The sequence below is a fragment of the Somniosus microcephalus genome, chromosome 19, assembly GCF_052327205.1.
Source record: "Somniosus microcephalus isolate GS21.2 chromosome 19, FLI_Smic_1.0, whole genome shotgun sequence".
Lineage (NCBI taxonomy): Eukaryota > Metazoa > Chordata > Chondrichthyes > Squaliformes > Somniosidae > Somniosus > Somniosus microcephalus.
This window is the reverse complement of record NC_141005.1, coordinates 32672873-32691850: the sequence shown is the minus strand read 5'-3', so window position 1 is coordinate 32691850 and position 18978 is coordinate 32672873.

Genomic DNA, 18978 nt, shown 5'->3' with positions numbered 1-18978 from the left:
TAACTCCCTTTACTTCTAGGAAACTGTCTATTTCTGTTTTAAATTTATTTAATGATGCAGCTTCCACAGCTTTCTGGGGCAGCAAATTCCACAGACCTACTACCCTCTGAGTGAAGAAGTTTCTCCTCATCTCAGTTTTGAAAGAGCAGCCCCTTATTCTAAGATTATGCCCCCTAGTTCTAGTTTCACCCATCATTGGGAACATCCTCACCGCATCCACCCGATCAAGCCCTTTCACAATCTTATATGTTTCAATAAGATTGCCTCTCATTCTTCTGAACTCCAATGAGTAGAGTCCCAATCTACTCAACCTCTCCTCATATGTCCACCCCCTCATCCCCGGGATTAACCGAGTGAACCTTCTTTGTACTGACTCAAGAGCAAGTATGTCTTTTCTTAAGTATGGACACCAAAACTGCATGCAGTATTCCAGGTGCGGTCTCACCAATACCTTGTATAACTGCAGCAATACCTCCCTGTTTTTATATTCTATCCCCCTAGCAATAAATGCCAACATTCCATTGGCCTTCTTGATCACCTGCTGCACCTGCACACTAACTTTTTGAGTTTTGTGCACCAGGACCCCCAGATCCCTTTGTACTGCAGTACTTTCCAGTTTCTTGCCATTAAGATAATAACTTGCTCGATGATTTTTCCTGCCAAAGTGCATAACCTCACACTTTCCAGTATTGTATTCCATCTGCCAAATCTCTGCCCACTTACTTAGCCTGTCTATGTCCCTTTGCAGGTTTTTTATGTCCTCACTCACTACTTTCCCTCCCATCTTTGTGTCATCTGCAAACTTTGCTATGTTACACTCGGTCCCCTCCTCCAAATCGTTAATATAGATTGTAAAGAGTTGGGGACCCAGCACCGACCCCTGCGGAACACCACTAGTTACTGATTGCCAGTCTGAGAATGAACCATTTATCCCAACTCTCTGCTTTCTGTTAGATAACCAATCCTCCACCCATGCCAGAATATTACCCCCAATCCCGTGATTTTTTATCTTGAGCAATAATCTTTTGTGTGGCACCTTGTCAAATGCCTTTTGGAAGTCCAAATACACTACGTCCACTGGTTCCCCTTTATCCACCCTGTATGTTATGTCCTCAAAGAACTCAAGCAAATTTGTCAAACATGACTTCCCCTTCATAAAACCATGCTGACTTTGTCCTATTAAATTATGTTTATCCAAATGTCCCGTTACTATCTCCTTAATAATGGACTCTAAAATTTTACCAACCACAGATGTAAGGCTAACTGGTCTATAATTTCCAGCCTTCTGCCTACTACCCTTTTTAAATAAGGGTGTTACATTAGCAGTTTTCCAATCTGCCGGGACCTTTGCCGAGTCCAGGGAGTTTTGGAAAATTATTACCAATAGAAACATAGAAGATAGGAGCAGGAGTAGGCCATTCGGCCCCTCGAGCCTGCTCCGCCATTCAATGAGATCATGGCTGATCATCCAAATTCAGTACCCTGTCCCTGCCTTCTCCCCATATCACCTTGATCCCTTTAGCCTCAAGAAATATATCCAACTCTTTCTTGAATATATTTAATGAACTGGCCTCCACTGCCCTCTGTGGTAGAGAATTCCACAGGTTCACCACTCTCTGGGTGAAGAAATTCCTCCTAATTTCAGTCCTAAATGGCTTACCCCTTATCCTTATGCTTATGCTTACCCAATGCATCCACAATCCCTACCGCCACTTCCCTCAAGACCCTAGGATGTAAGCCATCAGGTCCAGGGGATTTATCCGCCTTAAGTCCCATTATTTTACCAAGTACCAATTCCTCAGTGATTTTAATCGTATTTAGCTCCTCCCCACCTAGAGCCCCCTGTTTGTCCAGTGTTGGGATATTCTTAGTGTCCTCTACCGTAAAGACTGAAACAAAATATTTGTTCAGCGTTTTTGCCATCTCCATGTTTCCCACCATTAATTTCCCGGTCTCATCCTCTAAGGGTCCAACATTTACTTTAGCCACCCTTTTTCTTTTAATATAACTATAGAAACTCTTGCTATGTGTTTTGATATTTTTTGCTGATTTACTTTCATAATCTATCTTCCCTTTCTTAATCAATCTTTTAGTTATTTTTTGCTGTCTTTTGAAGACTTCCCAATCTTCTATCTTCCCACTAGATTTGGCTACCTTATATGCCCTTGTTTTTAGTCAGATACTATCCTTAATTACTTTACTTAGCCACGGATGGCTGTCATTTCTTTTACACCCTTTTTTCCTCAGTGGAATATATATTTTTTGAAAGTTGTAAAATAACTCCTTAAATGTACACCACTGCTCATGTACCGTATTACCCATTAATCTATTTTCCCAGTCCACTCTAATCAATTCCGCTCTCATACCTTCATAGTCTCCTTTATTCAAGCTCAGTACGCTTGTTTGAGATCCAACCTTCTCACCCTCTAATTGAATATGGAATTCAACCATGTTATGGTCACTCATTCCAAGGGGATCCTTTACTAGGACATTTTTAATTAATCCTGACTCATTACACAGGGCCAATTCTAAGGTTGCTTGCCCCCTGGTCGGTTCAGTTACATACTGCTCAAGAAACCCATCCCTAATACACTCAATGAACTCTTCCTCAAGGCTGCCCTGCCCAATTTGATTTGTCCAGTTAATATGATACTTAAAATCCTCCATAATTATAGCTGTTCCCTTATTACAAGCCCCAACTATTTCCTGATTAATACTCCGTCCAACAGAGTTGCAACTATTAGGATGCCTATAGACTATGCCCACTAGTGTTTTTTTCCCCTTATTATTCCTTATCTCCACCCAAACTGTTTCACTATCCTGATCCTTTGACCCAGTATCATTTCTCTGTATTGCAGTGATTCCTTCCTTTATTAACATAGCCACCCCACCTCCCCTTCCTTCCTGCCTGTCCTTCCTGATTGTTAAATACCCTGGTATGTTTAATTCCCAGTCATGGTCACCCTGCAGCCATGTTTCTGTAATGGCCACAAGATCTTACCCATATGTAGTTATTTGTGCCGTTAACTCATCCATTTTGTTACGAATGCTACGTGCATTCAGGTAAAGAACTTTCAAATATGTTTTGTGACACTTAGTTCCTGCTTTTTCCCCTTTTACTACTTTACCTTTTACTCCATACCTTCTGCCCCTTCCTGACACGTTCTAGTTTTTAATTCCCCTACTGCTACCTAGGTCTATGACCTTCTCCATTGTCATTTTTATTATTTGCTCTCTAGAAACCTCCCCCCCACTAATTAGATTAAAGCCCTCTCTACAGCCCTAGTAATATGATTCGCCACTTGTGGCGGAGACTGGAACTATGGGCCATAAATATAAGATAGTCACTAATAAATCCAATAGGGAATTCAGGAGAAACTTCTTTACCCAGAGAGTGGTTAGAATGTGAAACTCGCTACCACACGGAACGGTTGAGGTGAAAAGCATAGATGTATACAAGGTGAAGCTAGATAAACACATGAGGGAGAAAGAAATAGAAGGATATGTTGATGGGGTTAAATGAAGAGGGATGGGAGGAGGTTCATGTGGAGCATAAACAGTAGCATGGACCTGTTGGGCCGAATGGCCTGTTTTTGTGCTGTAAGTACTATGTAATACTATGTAAAACAGTGATCGGCCCAAGGAGACTGCAATTCCATCATCCTGTCAACAAACTACTGGTTCAGAACATGAAAAAGCACAGGAGGAAGAAAGCCAATTGGGCCATCGAATCTACTCCATCCACAGACCACGTGCAACCTATCTGGTTGGGAGGGTATGCTGTGAGGAGGATGTCGTGAAACTCCAGTACGATTTGGACAGGTTGGGTGATTGGGCAGAAACATGGCAAATGCACTATAATGTGGATAAATGTGAGGTTATCCACTTTGGTGGCAAAAACAGGAAGGCAGATTATTATTTGAATGGCAATAGATTGGGAGAAGGGGAAGTGCAAAGAGACCTGGATGTTCTTGTGCACCAGTCGCTGAAGGTAAGCATGCAGGTGCAGCAGGCGGTTAAGAAGGCAAATGGTATGTTGGCCTTCGTAGCAAGAGGGTTTGAGTACAGGAACAAGGATATCTTGCTGCAGTTGTAAGGGCCTTGGTGAGACCGCACCTTGAGTATTGTGTGCAGTTTTAGTCACCTTATCTGAGGAAGGTTGTTCTTGCCATGGAAGGAGTGCAGCGAAGATTCACCAGGCTGATACCTGGGATGGCAGGAATGACGTATGAGGAGCGATTGTGTCGATTGGGCTTGTACTCACTGGAGTTTAGAAGATTGAGAGGGGATCTCATCGAAACCTATAAAATTCTGTCAGACCTGGACAGACTAGATGCAGGAAGGATGTTCCCGATGGCCGGGGAGTCCAGAACTAGGGGTCATAGTCTAAGGATAAGGGGTAAGCCATTTAGGACTGAAATGAGGAGGAATTTCTTCACCCAGAGAGTGGTGAACCTGTGGAATTCTCTGCCACAGAGGGCGGTGGAGGCCAGTTCATTAAATATATTCAAGAAGGAGTTGGATATATTTCTTAAGGCTAAAGGGATCAAGGGATATGGGGAGAAAGCAGGGACAGGGTACTGAATTTGGATGATCAGCCATCATCTCATTGAATGGCGGAGCAGGCTCGAGGGGCCGAATGGCCTGCTCCTGCTCCTATCTTCTATGTTTACCTCATCCTGGAGTATCCCACCCGCTTAATTTCCTGTGACAGAGATCTGCAGACAGAAGAAAAAGAAAAGGATTACGGTGCGATTATTAAACATTTAACAAAAGTATCCAGGCGTTGAGAGGCTGTTATCAAATACTAGGCTACCTCTCAACAGCATTGACTGCAAGTCAGAAGTGATTCTAACCTTGATGAAGCCAACATTTGGAATAGCAGGATAGATTTTCAACTCGTCACTCAGGCGTAATACTGGTGCTGTGGATCGACCGTCCATTTAGAAACTGAAATCAATGGAAGTGAAAATCAGGCGGCTTCTACAATGGGTGGCCAATCGGCAACACCAGGTTTACACCCGGATGACAAGTTGAAAATCTACCCCACTGTGTTTTGGGTGCATTACCTTCAAAAGGACATTGATGCATTGGAGACAGTTCAGGGAAAGAAAGAAAGACTTGCATTTATATAGCGCCTTTCACGACCACCGGACGTCTCAAAGCGCTTTACAGCCAATGGTACTTTTTTTTGAAGTGGAGTCACTGTTGTAATGTGGGAAACGTGGCAATGAATTTGCACACAAACAGCAATGTGGCTGATGACCAGACAATATGTTTTTGTTATGTTGGTTGAGGGATAAATATTGGCCAGGACACCAGGGATAACTGCCCTGCTCTTCTTTGAAATAGTGCCACGGGATCTTTTACATCCAACCTAGGAGCAGACGGGACATCGGTTTAACATCTCATCCGAAAGACGGCACCTCTGACAGGGCAGCACTCCCTCAGGGCTGCACTGGAGTGTCAGCCTAGCTTTATGTATGTGCTCAAGTGCCCTGGAGTGGGACTTGAACCCACAACCTTCTGACTCAGAGGCAAGTGTGCTAACAACTAAGCCACAGCTGACAAGAATAATAAAGATGTTTCTAGGACTATGGATTCAAGCTATGAGTACAAACTCATAAATTTGAACCTGTTTTCATTGGACCAAACAAAATCGATAGGACGCAAAACAGGCCTGTAAAATACTGAATGGAGCCAGGCCATGAAAGTACTTTTAAACAAGGACAAGGATTTTTAAATCACTGCACTGGGTGGTGGAGAGCCAGTGGAGAGCGACAGGGACAGGAGAATATGTGGGTGGAACTTCGCTTGGGGCAGGATGCCAGTAGCAAAGCACTAGATGAAGATGGATAAAATGGCATAAAATTATGTCCTTTTACTCATTTGAATTTTGTAATCCAAGATTGAATGAAAAGAATAACATTATTAAAGTTTAAACCCATCATTATATACAACAGCAGTACAACTTCTGCTAACAGACCTCCATTTTCAGTGCTCTAGCTAGTGCAGCATGCCTCAAACTGGTTGCATGATTAATGCATCGTAAGATACTGATTTGTAAAGGACCATCTCTAAATTACATTCTCAAACTGACACGAAACACTGACAGTTGCTGAAGTAAAGAAGCTTTGAGAAATACTCACTGGAAATCATTGTACTTTATGATTTAAGTGGATATATATACTTGAAAAGGAAAGATTTGCAGGACTGTGGGGAAAAATGCAGGGGAGCGGGACTAATTGGATAGTTCTTTCAAAGAGCCGGCACAGGCACATTGGGCTGATTGGCCTCCTTCTGTGCTGTTTATTCTGTACGTGGAGATGGCTGGAGAAATATTTGAGTCATTTCAGTTCTGACTTACACCGTTATATCTCATGAACAGAATGATCTCTGTGATGCCTCTATACAAAATCTCTCCGCCTGGTGGCCCTTATCAAGGCCCAGGAGGTATGGGTATATCGGCTGGTTTACGGGAGGGAAGTGGGCGATGAAAGAAAATTTATGAGGTGTCATTCATAAAAAGAATTGGTGCAACTTTGTATCAGACTGCCAGTGTTGTTGGTGATGTTGCCCCCTTACAATTTCACTGCTAATCACTTTGCAGAAACGCCATGATCTCTCTGTCTCTGACCTCAGCCTCAAAGGCTCCAGTCCTCAGCAGTGAGCTCTCATCCCTCTCCACCGATCTGCACTGACCTTACATTTGACCTTATTACACACTCCCATTTCTTTTTACAGCAATTCGTATGGTGACAAGATGTAGAAAGAGGAGGGTGATGTACTGCCCAGACCAAACATGGCTTATAACAGCAAGACGGAGAAGACCTACTCCACCGAACTGCACATAACACAAAGACAAGGCTTTGATTTAAACCATTGCACATTGTGCCATGGAGCCAAGCACAGTATACCAGACTGCAAATATGTACTTTTATTAAATAGGTTGTTAATTATTAGTGAAAAACATGAAAGGAAATTAATTGCTATCCATGAGTATTATTGTCCAAGTGATTTGGGACATGTTCTAGTCGTTAGCTGAGAGTAAGGCATGGGACCTATGTCATGTAATTGATTTTCCCCGAGAGACTCCCTCAGTATCTGAAACTAACAAGCATGCATACTAATGTCATATCAGCCCAGAAGCAACAGACTGACACATCAATCAGCCAAGTACAAACACGTCAGCCCTGTCATAGCCTTGGCAGCCGTTTGACACAGACTCAAGTCAGTTACCAGAGGAGTTTCTCAGGTCTCACCCTGCTCCAGTCACGGACTGCGCTGCGACTCAGGGCTGTAAATCATTGGCACTCACTCTGCCACAAAACTAGCCACCTGTCTGCTTGTCACCCTGGTGGATGGAGAGCAGACCCCAAGTGATTACAGTAAAAGCTGAGAGCAGCCACTCTCATACCAGATTAATCCAAGAGTGTCGTGGGACATGAGACCGTCTCAGTGGTGGAACAGATTTGACATTAAAATTAAAGGTTCATCATTAGGTGGGAGGTTCTTTAATTTGAAGACCTCTTAAGTGTATAAGTCATGCGTAGTGTGTAGCCATCAGAGCAGGCAATTCAGCTGCAATCTGAGGCTGTGTGAGCAGAAGATTCAGATACAGTCTGAGGCTGTGTTAGTGGGCAATTCAGATACAGTCCGAGGTTGTGTGAACAGGAAATTTCATCTGGAGCAGAGAAGACTAAGAGGATGTTTAATAGAGGCTTTACAAAATTATGAAGGATTTTTGATGGAGTAAGGAGAGAAAAATTATTTCCTCTGGTTGGAGTCAGTGATGAGGGGTCATCAATTTGAAGTTGTCAATCAAAGAGTAAGGCGAGAGTTAAGAGAAGTTTCCTTACATGGACGGTTACATATGGAAATACATAGAAACATAGAAGATAGGAGCAGGAGTAGGCCATTCGGCCCCTCGAGCCTGCTCCGCCGTTCAATGCGATCATGGCTGATCATCCAAATTCAGTTCCCTGTCCCTGCTTTCTCCCCATATCCCTTGATCCCTTTAGCCTTAAGAAATATATCTAACTCCTTCTTGAATATATTTAATGAATTGGCGTCAACTGTCTTCTGTGGTACAGAATTCCACAGGTTCACCACTCTCTGGGTGAAGAAATTCCTCCTCATCTCTGTCTTAAATGGCTTACCCCTTATCCTTAGACTGTGACCCCTGGTTCTGGACTCCCCCGGCCATCGGGAACAGCCTTCCTGCATCTAGTCTGTCTACTCCTGTTAGAATTTTATAAGTTTCAATGAGATCCCCTCTCATTCTTCTAAACTCTAGCGAATATAAGCCTAATCGACCCAATCTCTCATCATATGTCATTCCTGCCATCCCAGGTATCAGTCTGGTGAATCTTCGCTGCACTCCCTCCATGGTAAGAACATCCTTCCTCAGATAAGGTGACCAAAACTGCACACAATACTCAAGGTGTGGTCTCACCAAGGCCCTGTACAGCTGCAGCAAGACATCCTTGCTCCTGTACTCAAATCCTCTCGCTATGAAGGCCAGCATACCATTTGCCCTCTTAACTGCCTGCTGCACCTGCATGCTTACCTTCAGCGACAGGTGCACAAGGACACCCAGGTCTCGTTGCACTTCCCCTTTTCCCAATCTATTGCCATTCAGATAATAATCTGCCTTCCTGTTTTTGCCACCAAAGTGGATAAACTCGCATTTATCCACATTATGCTGCATCTGCCATGCATCTGCCCAATCGCCCAACCTGTCCAAATCGTACTGGAATTTCTCTGCTTCCTCCTCACAGCACACACGCCCACTCAGCTTTGTGTCATCTGCAAACTTGGAGATATTACATCTAGTTCCCTCATCTAGATCATTACTATATATTGTGAATAACTGGGGTCCCTGCGGTACCCCACTAGTTACTGCCTTCCACTCGGAAAAAGACCGGTTTATTCCAACTCTTTGCTTCCTTTCTGCCAACCAGTTTTCTACCCAAGTCAGTACCTTACCCCCAATCCCATGTGCTTTAACTTTGCACGCTAGTCTCTTATGCGGGACCTTATCGAAAGCCTTCTGACAGTCCAAATACACCACATCCACTGGTTCTCCCTTATCTATTCTACCAGTTACATCCTCAAAAAGTTCCAGTAGATTAGTCAAGCATGATTTACCTTTTGTAAATCCATGTTGACTTTGTCCGATCCTATCACTGTTTTCCAAGTGCTCTGCTATTGCATCTTTTATAATGGACTCTAGCATTTTCCCCACTACTGATGTCAGGCTTACCGGTCTATAATTCCCCGTTTTTTCTCTACCACCTTTTTTAAATAGTGGGGTTACATTAGCTACCCTCCAATCCATTGGGAACTGTTCCATAGTCTATAGAATTTTGGAAGATGACCAGCAATGCATCTACTATTTCTTGGGCCACTTCCTTAAGTACCCTAGGATGTAGATTATCAGGCCCTGGGGATTTATTGGCCTTCAATCCCATCAATTTCCCTAACACCATTTCCCTACAAATACTGATTTCATTCAGTTCCTCCCTCTCATTAGACCCTATATTCCCTGACATCTCTGGGAGTTTATTTGTGTCCTCCTTTGTGAAGACAGAACCAAAGTATGTATTTAATTGGTCTGCCATGTCTTTGTTACCCATTATAAATTCCCCTGATTCTGACTGCAAGGGACCTACGCTTGACTTTACCAATCTTTTTCTCTTCACATATCTATAAAAGCTTTTACAGTCAGTTTTTATGTTCCCTGAAAGATTACTGTCATACTCTATTTTTCCCCTCTTAATTAATCCCTTTTTCCTCCTTTGCTTAATCCTAAACTGCTCCCAATCTTCAGGTTTTCTGCTTTTTCTGGCCAATTTATATGTCCTCTCCTTGGATCTTATGCTATCCCCAATTTCCCTTGTTAGCCAATGTTGAGTCATCTTTTTTGTTTTATTTTTATGCCAAACAGGGATGAACAAATTCTGTAGTTCATCCATGCGATCTTTAAATGTTTGCCATTGCCTATTCACCATCAACCCTTTAAGTAACATTCCCCAATCCATCCTAGCCATCTTGTGCCACATACCATTGTAGTTTCCTTTATTTAAATTCAGTACCCAAGTCTCTGAATCAACTATTTCACTCTCCATCTTAATGAAGAATTCTATCATATTATGATCGCTCCTCCCCAAGGGGCCTCACACAACAAGATTGCTAATTAATCCTTTCTCATTACATAATACCCAGTCTATGATGGCCTGATCTCTAGTTGGTTCCTCGACATATTGGTCCAAGAAATCATCCCGTATACACTCTAGGAATTACTCTTCCACAGTATTGTTACTAATTTAGTCAGACCAATCTATATGTAGATTAAAGTCACCCATGATAACTGCTGTGCCCTTATTGCATGCATCTCTAATTTCCCCTTTTAATGCCATCCCCAACCTCAGCATTACTGTTTGGGGGTCTGTATACAACTCCCACTAATGCTTTCTGCCCCTTGGTATTTCTCAGCTCTAACCATACAGATTCCACATCATCAGAGCTAATAGCTTTCCTTACTATTGTGTTAATCTCCTCTTTAACCAGCAATGCTACGCACCGCTGTTTCCTTTTTGCCTGTCCTTTCTGAATATTGAATACCCCTGGATGTTGAATTCCCAGCCTTGGTCACCCTGGAGCCATGTCTCCATAATCCCGATTATATCATATCCGTTTACATCTATTTGCGCAGCTAATTCATCCACCTTATTACAAATGCTCCTTGCATTAAGACACAAAGCCTTCAGGCTTTTTTTATAACACTCTTAGACCTTTAGAATTATTGTTTATTGCGGCCATGTTTGATTTACACCCTTGATTTCTCTGACTGCCACTTTTGCTTTTCTCCTTCCTGTCTTTTGCTTCTATCCTTGCTTCCCTTTCCTCTGTCTCCCTGCACAGGTGCCTAACCCCTTGCTATTTTAGTTTAAACCCTCCCCAACAGCACTAGCAAACACTCCCCCTAGGACATTGGTCCCGGTGCTGCCCAGGTGCAAACCATCCAGTTTGTACTGGTCCCACCTCCCCCAGAACTGGTTCCAACATCGCAGGAATTTGAATCCCTCCCCCTTGCACCATTCTTCTAGCCACGTATTCATCTGAAATATCCTTCTATTTCTACTCTGACTAGCACGTGGCACTGGTAGCAATCCTGAGATTACTACCTTTGAGGTCCTATTTTTTAATTTACCTCCTAACTCCCTATATTCAGCTTTTAGGACCTCATCCTGTTTTGTACCTATATCATTGGTACCTATATGCACCATGACAACTGGCTGTTCACCCTCCCCTCCAGAATGCCCTGCAGCCGCTCTGAGACATCCTTGACCCTTGCACCAGGGAGGCAACATTCCATCCTGGAGTCTCGTTTGCAGCCACAGAAACTCCTATCTATTCCCCTTACAATAGAATCCCCTATCACTATAGCTTTCCTGCTCTTTTTCCTCCCGTCCCATGCAGCAGAACCACCCATGGTGCCAGGAAGTTGCTTGCTGCTGCCTTCCCCCGATAAGCCATCCTCCCAAACAATATCCAAAGTGGTATATCTGTTTGAGAGGGGGGTGGCCATAGGGGACCCCTGCACTACCTGCCTGCGCCTACTACTCTGCCTGGCGGTCACCCATTCCCTTCCTGCCTGTGCAGCCTTTACTTGTGGTGTGACCAACTGATTAAACGTGATAGCCATGACGTCCTCAGCATTGCGAATGGTCCAGTATGTATCCATTTGCAGCTCCAGTGCTGCAATGTGGTCTGCCAGTAGCTGCAGCTGGACACACTTCCCGCACACATAGTCGTCAGGGACACAGGAAGTGTCCCTGATTTCCCACATAGTGCAAGAGGAGCATGCCATGGGGCCGAGCTGTCCTGCCATGACTTACCCTTTAATTAATTTAAGTTAAATCAATACCACCAATTATACTACAATTAAATGATATACTCAATGGCCCTTGTTTGCTAGCACTCCCCACTACATAACAGAGACCTTTGAAATTATAACCACAAAATTAAGACCTTCTAAACTTTATAAACTATGAACCTTAACTGTCAAACTATAGAGTAGTATAAGTAATCACCCAGTCAGCTGCTTCCTCCTGCCCGTGTCATGTTTTGAATCGTGACGTGGCTCTGGAATGCCGCCGCCGGTCTGCGAGATTGGTAAGCCTCTGTAAAAAAAAGCCCATGAAAGTGAGTTTAAATACTCACTGAGTCTCTGCTCTCACTGCTCCCGACACCAGCCTGTGAAAGAAAGCCCGCGAAAAAAGTCATACGAAAAATGACTGACAGGAAAAGACTATCTGGTCCACTCAACCTGTCCCACACAATTGTGATACCTTGTGCGCTACAATACATACACATTCCACCCCACTCAAAACCATGTGATCTCCTGAGAGAGGTGAAAAACCAGATAAAAACTCAGGCTCCTGGGAAATTCCTCTCCGCCCCCCTCCCTCCATCCCCCATGGTGATCAAAACTAGTCCAGGAGATAACTCTATGCAGTACCTACCTTTTGTATGGGTGATCTTAGCCCCAGCCGGAAACAGGTCCGGCTCTCGTTTGAAAGAATTCAGTGAATCGGCATCCACCACACGAAACGGCAGCCTGTTCCGGAGGTCCACTATTCTCTAGGAATAGAGCCGCCACCTGACATCTAACCTAGTTCTGGCCTTGTACAACTTAAAATTGTGACCCCTTGGTCCTCCCTAACCTATTGATTTAGAACAAACTGGCAACTCAAACACAATCTATTCAATTCATCATTTTATAAACCTTGATCATATTACCCCTAAATCTACACTGCTCTAAAGTGTAAAGTCCCAGCTGTTTGAGCCTATCTGGATAACTAAAGTGCTTCAAACTGGGAATTAATCTAGTGGCACTTATTTTCACCCTTTACCAAAGCCTCAATATCACCTACCATATGAGGAGACCAAAACTGGACACAGTATTCTAACTGAGGCCTGACCAAGGTCTTAAACAAGGACCTTTGTATGCTTTGTCTTATAGTCAATTGCTCTGTAAATGCACCCCAGCACCCTATTCACTCTAGGAATTCCTCATGAACCTTTAGAGATCTATACACTAGATTCTATCTAAAACAAAGGATGTTAATATTACCAGTTTTATTATTAACATCATCATTAAATTCTAACAGTTGAACTTCATCTTTAAGAGTGAAGACCGATGCAAAGTACTCATTTAATATTTCCGCCATACCCAGTGAGTCCTTTGTATTCTGTCCTTGAACATCCTTCAATGGCCCAATATAGTTTTTGATAGTTCTCTGACTCTTCACATAACCGAAAAAGCTTTTTCCATTATTTCCACAATTGTCTACAATCCTCTTCTCCATTATCCTTTTAGCTGATCTAATAGCAGCCTTCATTTTCTTAGCTGTTCCTTGTACCTAACTCTAGTTAGTTGAGTATTAGATGCCTTTAGTTTGTAGAAACATTTTTGCTTACATCTTATTTGTCTTTGTACATGACCAGTCGGCCACTTTGGGTTTTTCTTACCACATTTCCTTCTTCTGACTTTGGGTACATAATCTTCTTCCAAATTTTTAATCTTGTCCTTAAAAAACTTCCCATTTATATTCTACATTGGTCTCATCACCACCCAGTAGGGGTGGCAATGAACCTGTTCCTAATCTTCTGCCATTTTATTGAAGTTTGCCCTTCTGAACTCTGGTATGAGTTTTAGATTTTCAGAATACTTTGGAACAGGGAGTGTTTGAATTAGAGAGCTTTGTGTGTTTTAAGGGAAAGTTGGATAAATATAAGCAGAGAAAAGTACAGGGCTGTGGGGAAAGGATGGGCCAGTGGGATTAATTTTGGATTGCTCTATAAACAAGTCAGCAGAGACACAATGGGCCAAATGGCCTCTTTCTATGCTGTAAATGCTATGATTCTTCCACATGTCGTACCAAGCGTGGTGGGTTGTGGAAATGGCATTGATGTGTTTGCCTCACACATCTGCATTAAATTACAAAGAGAAATTGATAGATTAAGTGAGTGAGCAAAACTGTGGCAGATGGATTTCAATGCAGGTAAGTGTGAGGTCATCCATTTTGGAGCAAAAAAGGACAGATCCCGAGTATTATTTTAAGGGACAACGGAGGTCCAAAGAGATTTAGGGGTCCATGTATGTAGATCACTAAAACGTACAAAAAATAATCAAAAAGATTAATGGAATGTTAGTCCTTATAACTAGAGTGCTAGAATATAAAGGTGAGTAAGTTTTGCTACAGCTACACAAAGTCCTGGTTAGACCACATCTTGAATATTGTGTACAGCTCTGGGCACCACACCTCAGAAAGGATATATTGGAAGGAGTGCAGTGCAGATTCACCAGAATATTATCAGGGCTCCAAGGATTCGATTATGAGAAGTGATTACATAAACTAGGCTTGTATTCCCATATAGAAGGTTAAGGGGTGATTTGATTGAGTTTTTAGGATTTTGAAAGGTATTGATAGGATAGAGAGAGAAAAACTTTTTCCGCTGGTGAGGGAGTCTCGGACATGGGGATGTAACCTTAAAATCAGAGCCAGACCATTCAGGAGAGAAGTTAGGAAATACTTCTTCACTTAAAGGGTGATAGAAGTGTGGAACTCTCTCCCACAAAAAGCAATAGATGCTAGCTCAATTAATAATTTTAAATCTGAGTTTGATAGATCTTTGTTAGCTAACAGTATTCAGGGATATGGAGCCAAGGCCGGTGGATGGAGTTAAGAAACAGATCAGCCATGATCTCATTGAATGGCGGAGCAGGCTCGATGGGCTGAATGGCCTACTCCTGATCCTATGTTCCTTATAGCCCTCCAATTTGTGCACCCCCACAGCTGGATTGCAGCATTTACCTTTCTTTACAGCACTGACATGCAATTAAAAGAGGGGAAGTTAACACCATTCAGCACCACTGTTGCAAGTTTATCTGAATAGCTGCTCAGACTGTTTAAATTTTACAAAATCCCAGCTCCAAGAAAGTTCTCTGAGTAAATTTCTGTGTTCCTGCGAGTTCACTGAGAAAAAAATCTATGTTAACACACAATCAGTGCACGAGGAGGAGAACAAATTCCCAAGGGTTGCAATCTCTCTTCAATTAAAACCTGCAGTGTAAGTCAGGCTCCCGGGAAACAAATGGTTAAGTGCAGGGGCATCTATAGTTGTCCTTCCTATTAGGATGACTAGATCACCAGACGTTTCTCTAGTTCAGTGATGCATCTGCTGGTGACTAATGAGCCCAGTGTGGGACCAAAGATCTTCTCACACCAGTTGCAGTGTAGGATAGTGTGGTAAGAATCAGTGCTTTATACTGAGTCATGTGACATATACCTGTGGCGATCAGATAATTTAATGCCAATACGGGCCTGCTGTGTGCTGGATAGGGGCTCCAGCACAAGAAACGTTCCAACAATTCTGTGTAGTTATATTAAGCCACAACCCTATTACTACACTATCCAATTATATGTATTTCCAGTGAAAGTCACTGCTTCCCATATAAAAAAGAGAACTTTCTTTCTGGTTCATTCTTAAACAGTTTTATTCAATTCACTGAATTTGCAATTTGCAGATAAAAGCCTGAATGTGATAGTGCTATGAAAAAAAGGAAAGAGGTACTTGCATTTATATCGCAGCTTATCACATCCTCAGTTTGTCTCAAAGTGCTTTACAACCAATTATGTAGGCAAATGCGGCACCCAATTTGTGCACAGCAAGGGCTCTCAAACAGAAAATAATCGAATCACCAGATAATCTGGGTTGTTTTTGGTGGTGTGGGTTAAGGGAGGAATGTTGGTTAGGACACTGGGAGAGCTCCATACTGCACTTCAAATCTGACGGAGGGTCATCGACCCGAAACGTTAACTCTGTTTCTCTCTCCACAATGCAGCCTGACCTGCTGAGTGTTTCCAGCATTTTCTGTTGTTATTTCAGATTTCCAGCTTCTGCAGTATTTTGCTATTGTATCATTCCTGAATGGTGGTGGATCATTAAACAACTGATGGGAGGAGGAGGCTCCATGAACATCCCCATCCTCATGATGATGGAGCCCATCACGTGAGTGCAAAAGACAAGGCTGAAGCATTTGCAAACATCTTCAGCCAGAAGTGCCGAGTGGATGATCCATCTTGGCCTCCTCCTGAGGTCCCCAACATCACAGAAGCCAGTCTTCAGCCAATTCGATTAACTCCACGTGATATCAAGAAATGGCCGAGCGCACTGGACACAGCAAAGGCAATGGGCCCTGACAATATCCCGGCTGTTGTGCTGAAGACTTGTGCTCCAGATCTAGCCACGCCTCTAGCAAAACTGTTCCAGTACAGCTACAACACTGGCATTTACATGACAATGTGGAAATATTGCCCAGTGTAGAGATTTTGGCCAATTAGTAGCTTATTTCTAGTCTTTCAAATAATCAGGATCGACTGCAAACCAATATGGTGGGTGACGTAAGAAAACTACTAGGCACTTGGTCTGAGTATTAAACAAGGCTTTAATCAACTGTTTTTCAACATGGAGATCTAGTTGTGTCCTTCACTAGTTCCTGTTAAAGAAGATCCTGCACAAGCTAGGCCCATGCCCGAGTATTTATACTCTCCCTGGACAGTGCCACCAGCAGGCCGCCCAGTATTATTACATAAGTCATTTTCACATGAATGACAAGATTCATGTCATTCTTCCCGCTTGAAAGATTGGAAGTCCAGCGGCTTCCTTCTACCGAAGTAATTGGACTAACAATAGACGCAGTTGTTCAGATCTCCATTGGAGGCCGGAAGGCACGTCTCCTCAGACCGTGTTTTGGTCCCTGGGTCACTTGGTTCGTACCGGCGGGCCGGCAGAGTCCGTGTCGCCTTGATCGACCTGAGGGGGACTGGGGAGATCGTGGCTCCGGGTGCGGGCCCCCACCGGCGCAGAGCTGGCTTCACCCTGCTCAGTAGTCGGTGACTGACTGGCGTCCTGGCTTCGGGTGACCATCCCGCGGGGAGCGCTCTGTTCCCCGGGTTGATTCGGCAGAATAGCTGGCAGATCCCTTGACATCCCGGGTAGGGCGTCATCCTCTGAGGAGTGCAGGGTAGCGGCATCATTAATATGGATCCCACTATCGATTGGGTCCGTGGGACCAGTTGGGCAGGGAGCCAGATCCCGAAGTGACACTGTGGATTCCTGGCCATCAGGGTACCGCACGTGCGCGTACGTGGGATTGACATCCATCAGTTCCACTTCGTTGACGAGGGGATCACTCTTAGAGGATCGGACGAATCTTCGGAGCAGCACGGGGCCAAGAGCTGCCAACCATGATGGTATGGATGTCCCATGAGTGGAGCGATGCTGGAACCCGAAGAATCGTTCGTGAGGAGTAGCATTGGTGGATGTAGAAAGAAGAGACCTGATGGAATGCAACGCGTCAGGGAGCATAGTTGCCCACTGCTGGTCTGATAGGTTGTGTGACCTCAATGCAAGACGAACAGCGTTCCAAATGATGGCATTGTATCTCTCAACCTGTCCATTTCCAATAGGATGATACTGTGTTGTTTTACTTGTGATGATTCCCCATTGGGAAAGATAACTTTTGAGTACGCTTGACATGAAGGAGGGACCCCGATCAGAGTGGATGAAATTGGCCATACCGCAAAGGGAAAAGACCTGATCGAGGCATTTGATCACTGTGGAAGTAAGCATATTAGGACAGGGAAAAGCAAAGGGAAAGTGTGAATATTCGTCCACCATAGTAAGTAAGTAGGTGTTTCGTGTTGAGGAAGGCAATGGCCCTTTAAAGTCAATGCTGAGTCACTGCATAGTCTGTGTAGCGTGTATGAGCGAGCCATCCGACGGACGGAAGAATTGCGGTTTTAATTCTGCGCAAATTCTACAAGTGGAGCATGTTCTTTTCACGTCTTCCGTAGAAAATGGGAGATTTTTAGATCACACAAAGTGCAACATACGGGTAATGCTAGGATGGCACAAGTCAGTATGAAGATCTGTAAGAGTTGAAGTTGACATGGAAGAGCAGAATGCACGCTGAGGGTATCTGGGGCCACATTCTCTTTGCTGGGTCGATAATGTATGGTGTAGACAAAGGCGGCCAATTCCATCCTTCAGAGCTGTATTTTGTTATTCTTGACCTTAGTGCGTTTCTGGTTATCCAGCATAAAGGCCACAGAGCGCTGATCAGTTATGAGCGTGAAATGGCGACGAGCGAGAAAATGACTCCATTTACGTATCGCTTCGATGATGGCCGTAGCCTCCTTCTCGACAGGAGGATAGTGGAGCTCGCTACCCTACAAAGTTCTGGACAGAAATGCAACGGGTCGACCGCCTTGATTCAAGGTAGCCGAGATCGCCACCTCCGATGCATCGCACTCGACCATGAAAGGGAGATTTTCATCGATGGAATGGAGCGTGGCTTTTTCCAGTTGTCGCTTGAGGAGGTTGAAAGCTGAAATAGCCGTTGCGTCCAACGGAAATGACTTCGCGTGAAGCAGGGGCTGGATCTTGTCGAAAAAGTGGGGTATCCACTTCGCATAATAGGCAAACATGCCGAGGGCCCGACGAAGAGAACTGAGATTCGTAGGAGGAGGGAGCTCCTGAAGCGGACGAAGTCGCTCCGGATCCGGTTTGATGACACCATTGCCCACCCAATAGCCAAGGATGTTAACTGATGGTACTGATTTCACAGATTTGGATTCATTTAAGGTTAAGTTGCGACGACAGAGAACGTCAAGAAATTTCTGGAGGTTGGCATCATGCTCCTTCTGGTCATGACCAGCAATGGTGATATTATCCAGATATGGAAAGGTGTCCGTTAAGTTCTCCTGTTTGACTAGGCTATCCATTGCCTGTTGAAAGACGGCCACCTCATTGGTGACTCCAAATGGAAGGTGACAAAACTGGTAAAGCCGACCATTGGCCTCAAAGGCCGTATACTTTTTGGCAGAGTCCTTTAACAGTACT